Consider the following 9,522-nt stretch of genomic DNA (forward strand, 5'->3'; position numbering starts at 1 on the left):
TGTACAATTGTAGCTACTTAGCAGTAACAATACTAATTAATCACCTAACCTTCATCCATCATCTAACCTCACATGCACCTACCTAACCTTCTCCCTCCCGGTCTTTCCCTAATCCCTATATTAATTACCCATACTATACTACATTATCATAATTCACTCAATAACCACTCTGGAATAAGTTAAATATTAGATATGGGTTTTTTATTGAATGTGTTAAAAAATAAGTGAAGTTTATGAGTTATAAAGTTCGAGTAAATGGTACAGCACATTATATTGTACAATTGTAGCTACTTAGCAGTAACAATACTAATTAATCACCTAACCTTCATCCATCATCTAACCTCACATGCACCTACCTAACCTTCTCCCTCCCGGCCTTTCCCTAATCCCTATATTAATTACCCATACTATACTACATTATCATAATTCACTCAATAACCACTCTAGAATAAGTTAAATATTAGATATGGGTTTTTTATTGAATGTGTTAAAAAATAAGTGAAGTTTATGAGTTATAAAGTTCGAGTAAATGGTACAGCACATTATATTGTACAATTGTAGCTACTTAGCAGTAACAATACTAATTAATCACCTAACCTTCATCCATCATCTAACCTCACATGCACCTACCTAACCTTCTCCCTCCCGGCCTTTCCCTAATCCCTATATTAATTACCCATACTATACTACATTATCATAATTCACTCAATAACCACTCTAGAATAAGTTAAATATTAGATATGGGTTTTTTATTGAATGTGTTAAAAAATAAGTGAAGTTTATGAGTTATAAAGTTCGAGTAAATGGTACAGCACATTATATTGTACAATTGTAGCTACTTAGCAGTAACAATACTAATTAATCACCTAACCTTCATCCATCATCTAACCTCACATGCACCTACCTAACCTTCTCCCTCCCGTCCTTTCCCTAATCCCTATATTAATTACCCATACTATACTACATTATCATAATTCACTCAATAACCACTCTAGAATAAGTTAAATATTAGATATGGGTTTTTTATTGAATGTGTTAAAAAATAAGTGAAGTTTATGAGTTATAAAGTTCGAGTAAATGGTACAGCACATTATATTGTACAATTGTAGCTACTTAGCAGTAACAATACTAATTAATCACCTAACCTTCATCCATCATCTAACCTCACATGCACCTACCTAACCTTCTCCCTCCCGGCCTTTCCCTAATCCCTATATTAATTACCCATACTATACTACATTATCATAATTCACTCAATAACCACTCTAGAATAAGTTAAATATTAGATATGGGTTTTTTATTGAATGTGTTAAAAAAAAGTGAAGTTTATGAGTTATAAAGTTCGAGTAAATGGTACAGCACATTATATTGTACAATTGTAGCTACTTAGCAGTAACAATACTAATTAATCACCTAACCTTCATCCATCATCTAACCTCACATGCACCTACCTAACCTTCTCCCTCCCGGCCTTTCCCTAATCCCTATATTAATTACCCATACTATACTACATTATCATAATTCACTCAATAACCACTCTAGAATAAGTTAAATATTAGATATGGGTTTTTTATTGAATGTGTTAAAAAATAAGTGAAGTTTATGAGTTATAAAGTTCGAGTAAATGGTACAGCACATTATATTGTACAATTGTAGCTACTTAGCAGTAACAATACTAATTAATCACCTAACCTTCATCCATCATCTAACCTCACATGCACCTACCTAACCTTCTCCCTCCCGGCCTTTCCCTAATCCCTATATTAATTACCCATACTATACTACATTATCATAATTCACTCAATAACCACTCTAGAATAAGTTAAATATTAGATATGGGTTTTTTATTGAATGTGTTAAAAAATAAGTGAAGTTTATGAGTTATAAAGTTCGAGTAAATGGTACAGCACATTATATTGTACAATTGTAGCTACTTAGCAGTAACAATACTAATTAATCACCTAACCTTCATCCATCATCTAACCTCACATGCACCTACCTAACCTTCTCCCTCCCGGCCTTTCCCTAATCCCTATATTAATTACCCATACTATACTACATTATCATAATTCACTCAATAACCACTCTAGAATAAGTTAAATATTAGATATGGGTTTTTTATTGAATGTGTTAAAAAATAAGTGAAGTTTATGAGTTATAAAGTTCGAGTAAATGGTACAGCACATTATATTGTACAATTGTAGCTACTTAGCAGTAACAATACTAATTAATCACCTAACCTTCATCCATCATCTAACCTCACATGCACCTACCTAACCTTCTCCCTCCCGGCCTTTCCCTAATCCCTATATTAATTACCCATACTATACTACATTATCATAATTCACTCAATAACCACTCTAGAATAAGTTAAATATTAGATATGGGTTTTTTATTGAATGTGTTAAAAAAAAGTGAAGTTTATGAGTTATAAAGTTCGAGTAAATGGTACAGCACATTATATTGTACAATTGTAGCTACTTAGCAGTAACAATACTAATTAATCACCTAACCTTCATCCATCATCTAACCTCACATGCACCTACCTAACCTTCTCCCTCCCGGCCTTTCCCTAATCCCTATATTAATTACCCATACTATACTACATTATCATAATTCACTCAATAACCACTCTAGAATAAGTTAAATATTAGATATGGGTTTTTTATTGAATGTGTTAAAAAAAAGTGAAGTTTATGAGTTATAAAGTTCGAGTAAATGGTACAGCACATTATATTGTACAATTGTAGCTACTTAGCAGTAACAATACTAATTAATCACCTAACCTTCATCCATCATCTAACCTCACATGCACCTACCTAACCTTCTCCCTCCCGGCCTTTCCCTAATCCCTATATTAATTACCCATACTATACTACATTATCATAATTCACTCAATAACCACTCTAGAATAAGTTAAATATTAGATATGGGTTTTTTATTGAATGTGTTAAAAAATAAGTGAAGTTTATGAGTTATAAAGTTCGAGTAAATGGTACAGCACATTATATTGTACAATTGTAGCTACTTAGCAGTAACAATACTAATTAATCACCTAACCTTCATCCATCATCTAACCTCACATGCACCTACCTAACCTTCTCCCTCCCGGCCTTTCCCTAATCCCTTTATTAATTACCCATACTATACTACATTATCATAATTCACTCAATAACCACTCTAGAATAAGTTAAATATTAGATATGGGTTTTTTATTGAATGTGTTAAAAAATAAGTGAAGTTTATGAGTTATAAAGTTCGAGTAAATGGTACAGCACATTATATTGTACAATTGTAGCTACTTAGCAGTAACAATACTAATTAATCACCTAACCTTCATCCATCATCTAACCTCACATGCACCTACCTAACCTTCTCCCTCCCGGCCTTTCCCTAATCCCTATATTAATTACCCATACTATACTACATTATCATAATTCACTCAATAACCACTCTAGAATAAGTTAAATATTAGATATGGGTTTTTTATTGAATGTGTTAAAAAAAAGTGAAGTTTATGAGTTATAAAGTTCGAGTAAATGGTACAGCACATTATATTGTACAATTGTAGCTACTTAGCAGTAACAATACTAATTAATCACCTAACCTTCATCCATCATCTAACCTCACATGCACCTACCTAACCTTCTCCCTCCCGGCCTTTCCCTAATCCCTATATTAATTACCCATACTATACTACATTATCATAATTCACTCAATAACCACTCTAGAATAAGTTAAATATTAGATATGGGTTTTTTATTGAATGTGTTAAAAAATAAGTGAAGTTTATGAGTTATAAAGTTCGAGTAAATGGTACAGCACATTATATTGTACAATTGTAGCTACTTAGCAGTAACAATACTAATTAATCACCTAACCTTCATCCATCATCTAACCTCACATGCACCTACCTAACCTTCTCCCTCCCGGCCTTTCCCTAATCCCTATATTAATTACCCATACTATACTACATTATCATAATTCACTCAATAACCACTCTAGAATAAGTTAAATATTAGATATGGATTTTTTATTGAATGTGTTAAAAAAAAGTGAAGTTTATGAGTTATAAAGTTCGAGTAAATGGTACAGCACATTATATTGTACAATTGTAGCTACTTAGCAGTAACAATACTAATTAATCACCTAACCTTCATCCATCATCTAACCTCACATGCACCTACCTAACCTTCTCCCTCCCGGCCTTTCCCTAATCCCTATATTAATTACCCATACTATACTACATTATCATAATTCACTCAATAACCACTCTAGAATAAGTTAAATATTAGATATGGGTTTTTTATTGAATGTGTTAAAAAATAAGTGAAGTTTATGAGTTATAAAGTTCGAGTAAATGGTACAGCACATTATATTGTACAATTGTAGCTACTTAGCAGTAACAATACTAATTAATCACCTAACCTTCATCCATCATCTAACCTCACATGCACCTACCTAACCTTCTCCCTCCCGGCCTTTCCCTAATCCCTATATTAATTACCCATACTATACTACATTATCATAATTCACTCAATAACCACTCTAGAATAAGTTAAATATTAGATATGGGTTTTTTATTGAATGTGTTAAAAAATAAGTGAAGTTTATGAGTTATAAAGTTCGAGTAAATGGTACAGCACATTATATTGTACAATTGTAGCTACTTAGCAGTAACAATACTAATTAATCACCTAACCTTCATCCATCATCTAACCTCACATGCACCTACCTAACCTTCTCCCTCCCGGCCTTTCCCTAATCCCTATATTAATTACCCATACTATACTACATTATCATAATTCACTCAATAACCACTCTAGAATAAGTTAAATATTAGATATGGGTTTTTTATTGAATGTGTTAAAAAAAAAGTGAAGTTTATGAGTTATAAAGTTCGAGTAAATGGTACAGCACATTATATTGTACAATTGTAGCTACTTAGCAGTAACAATACTAATTAATCACCTAACCTTCATCCATCATCTAACCTCACATGCACCTACCTAACCTTCTCCCTCCCGGCCTTTCCCTAATCCCTATATTAATTACCCATACTATACTACATTATCATAATTCACTCAATAACCACTCTAGAATAAGTTAAATATTAGATATGGGTTTTTTATTGAATGTGTTAAAAAATAAGTGAAGTTTATGAGTTATAAAGTTCGAGTAAATGGTACAGCACATTATATTGTACAATTGTAGCTACTTAGCAGTAACAATACTAATTAATCACCTAACCTTCATCCATCATCTAACCTCACATGCACCTACCTAACCTTCTCCCTCCCGGCCTTTCCCTAATCCCTATATTAATTACCCATACTATACTACATTATCATAATTCACTCAATAACCACTCTAGAATAAGTTAAATATTAGATATGGATTTTTTATTGAATGTGTTAAAAAAAAGTGAAGTTTATGAGTTATAAAGTTCGAGTAAATGGTACAGCACATTATATTGTACAATTGTAGCTACTTAGCAGTAACAATACTAATTAATCACCTAACCTTCATCCATCATCTAACCTCACATGCACCTACCTAACCTTCTCCCTCCCGGCCTTTCCCTAATCCCTATATTAATTACCCATACTATACTACATTATCATAATTCACTCAATAACCACTCTAGAATAAGTTAAATATTAGATATGGGTTTTTTATTGAATGTGTTAAAAAAAAGTGAAGTTTATGAGTTATAAAGTTCGAGTAAATGGTACAGCACATTATATTGTACAATTGTAGCTACTTAGCAGTAACAATACTAATTAATCACCTAACCTTCATCCATCATCTAACCTCACATGCACCTACCTAACCTTCTCCCTCCCGTCCTTTCCCTAATCCCTATATTAATTACCCATACTATACTACATTATCATAATTCACTCAATAACCACTCTAGAATAAGTTAAATATTAGATATGGGATTTTTTATTGAATGTGTTAAAAAAAAGTGAAGTTTATGAGTTATAAAGTTCGAGTAAATGGTACAGCACATTATATTGTACAATTGTAGCTACTTAGCAGTAACAATACTAATTAATCACCTAACCTTCATCCATCATCTAACCTCACATGCACCTACCTAACCTTCTCCCTCCCGGCCTTTCCCTAATCCCTATATTAATTACCCATACTATACTACATTATCATAATTCACTCAATAACCACTCTAGAATAAGTTAAATATTAGATATGGGTTTTTTATTGAATGTGTTAAAAAATAAGTGAAGTTTATGAGTTATAAAGTTCGAGTAAATGGTACAGCACATTATATTGTACAATTGTAGCTACTTAGCAGTAACAATACTAATTAATCACCTAACCTTCATCCATCATCTAACCTCACATGCACCTACCTAACCTTCTCCCTCCCGTCCTTTCCCTAATCCCTATATTAATTACCCATACTATACTACATTATCATAATTCACTCAATAACCACTCTAGAATAAGTTAAATATTAGATATGGATTTTTTATTGAATGTGTTAAAAAAAAGTGAAGTTTATGAGTTATAAAGTTCGAGTAAATGGTACAGCACATTATATTGTACAATTGTAGCTACTTAGCAGTAACAATACTAATTAATCACCTAACCTTCATCCATCATCTAACCTCAAATGCACCTACCTAACCTTCTCCCTCCCGGCCTTTCCCTAATCCATTTATTAATTACCCATACTATACTACATTATCATAATTCACTCAATAACCACTCTAGAATAAGTTAAATATTAGATATGGGTTTTTTATTGAATGTGTTAAAAAATAAGTGAAGTTTATGAGTTATAAAGTTCGAGTAAATGGTACAGCACATTATATTGTACAATTGTAGCTACTTAGCAGTAACAATACTAATTAATCACCTAACCTTCATCCATCATCTAACCTCACATGCACCTACCTAACCTTCTCCCTCCCGGCCTTTCCCTAATCCCTATATTAATTACCCATACTATACTACATTATCATAATTCACTCAATAACCACTCTAGAATAAGTTAAATATTAGATATGGGTTTTTTATTGAATGTGTTAAAAAATAAGTGAAGTTTATGAGTTATAAAGTTCGAGTAAATGGTACAGCACATTATATTGTACAATTGTAGCTACTTAGCAGTAACAATACTAATTAATCACCTAACCTTCATCCATCATCTAACCTCACATGCACCTACCTAACCTTCTCCCTCCCGGCCTTTCCCTAATCCCTATATTAATTACCCATACTATACTACATTATCATAATTCACTCAATAACCACTCTAGAATAAGTTAAATATTAGATATGGGTTTTTTATTGAATGTGTTAAAAAAGAAGTGAAGTTTATGAGTTATAAAGTTCGAGTAAATGGTACAGCACATTATATTGTACAATTGTAGCTACTTAGCAGTAACAATACTAATTAATCACCTAACCTTCATCCATCATCTAACCTCACATGCACCTACCTAACCTTCTCCCTCCCGGCCTTTCCCTAATCCCTATATTAATTACCCATACTATACTACATTATCATAATTCACTCAATAACCACTCTAGAATAAGTTAAATATTAGATATGGGTTTTTTATTGAATGTGTTAAAAAATAAGTGAAGTTTATGAGTTATAAAGTTCGAGTAAATGGTACAGCACATTATATTGTACAATTGTAGCTACTTAGCAGTAACAATACTAATTAATCACCTAACCTTCATCCATCATCTAACCTCACATGCACCTACCTAACCTTCTCCCTCCCGTCCTTTCCCTAATCCCTATATTAATTACCCATACTATACTACATTATCATAATTCACTCAATAACCACTCTAGAATAAGTTAAATATTAGATATGCATTTTTTATTGAATGTGTTAAAAAAAAGTGAAGTTTATGAGTTATAAAGTTCGAGTAAATGGTACAGCACATTATATTGTACAATTGTAGCTACTTAGCAGTAACAATACTAATTAATCACCTAACCTTCATCCATCATCTAACCTCACATGCACCTACCTAACCTTCTCCCTCCCGTCCTTTCCCTAATCCCTATATTAATTACCCATACTATACTACATTATCATAATTCACTCAATAACCACTCTAGAATAAGTTAAATATTAGATATGGATTTTTTATTGAATGTGTTAAAAAAAAGTGAAGTTTATGAGTTATAAAGTTCGAGTAAATGGTACAGCACATTATATTGTACAATTGTAGCTACTTAGCAGTAACAATACTAATTAATCACCTAACCTTCATCCATCATCTAACCTCAAATGCACCTACCTAACCTTCTCCCTCCCGGCCTTTCCCTAATCCCTTTATTAATTACCCATACTATACTACATTATCATAATTCACTCAATAACCACTCTAGAATAAGTTAAATATTAGATATGGGTTTTTTATTGAATGTGTTAAAAAATAAGTGAAGTTTATGAGTTATAAAGTTCGAGTAAATGGTACAGCACATTATATTGTACAATTGTAGCTACTTAGCAGTAACAATACTAATTAATCACCTAACCTTCATCCATCATCTAACCTCACATGCACCTACCTAACCTTCTCCCTCCCGGCCTTTCCCTAATCCCTATATTAATTACCCATACTATACTACATTATCATAATTCACTCAATAACCACTCTAGAATAAGTTAAATATTAGATATGGGTTTTTTATTGAATGTGTTAAAAAAGAAGTGAAGTTTATGAGTTATAAAGTTCGAGTAAATGGTACAGCACATTATATTGTACAATTGTAGCTACTTAGCAGTAACAATACTAATTAATCACCTAACCTTCATCCATCATCTAACCTCACATGCACCTACCTAACCTTCTCCCTCCCGGCCTTTCCCTAATCCCTATATTAATTACCCATACTATACTACATTATCATAATTCACTCAATAACCACTCTAGAATAAGTTAAATATTAGATATGGGTTTTTTATTGAATGTGTTAAAAAATAAGTGAAGTTTATGAGTTATAAAGTTCGAGTAAATGGTACAGCACATTATATTGTACAATTGTAGCTACTTAGCAGTAACAATACTAATTAATCACCTAACCTTCATCCATCATCTAACCTCACATGCACCTACCTAACCTTCTCCCTCCCGGCCTTTCCCTAATCCCTATATTAATTACCCATACTATACTACATTATCATAATTCAGTCAATAACCACTCTAGAATAAGTTAAATATTAGATATGGGTTTTTTATTGAATGTGTTAAAAAATAAGTGAAGTTTATGAGTTATAAAGTTCGAGTAAATGGTACAGCACATTATATTGTACAATTGTAGCTACTTAGCAGTAACAATACTAATTAATCACCTAACCTTCATCCATCATCTAACCTCACATGCACCTACCTAACCTTCTCCCTCCCGGTCCTTTCCCTAATCCCTATATTAATTACCCATACTATACTACATTATCATAATTCACTCAATAACCACTCTAGAATAAGTTAAATATTAGATATGCATTTTTTATTGAATGTGTT

This window comes from Vicia villosa, unplaced genomic scaffold, assembly GCF_029867415.1.
Source record: "Vicia villosa cultivar HV-30 ecotype Madison, WI unplaced genomic scaffold, Vvil1.0 ctg.001067F_1_1, whole genome shotgun sequence".
NCBI lineage: Eukaryota > Viridiplantae > Streptophyta > Magnoliopsida > Fabales > Fabaceae > Vicia > Vicia villosa.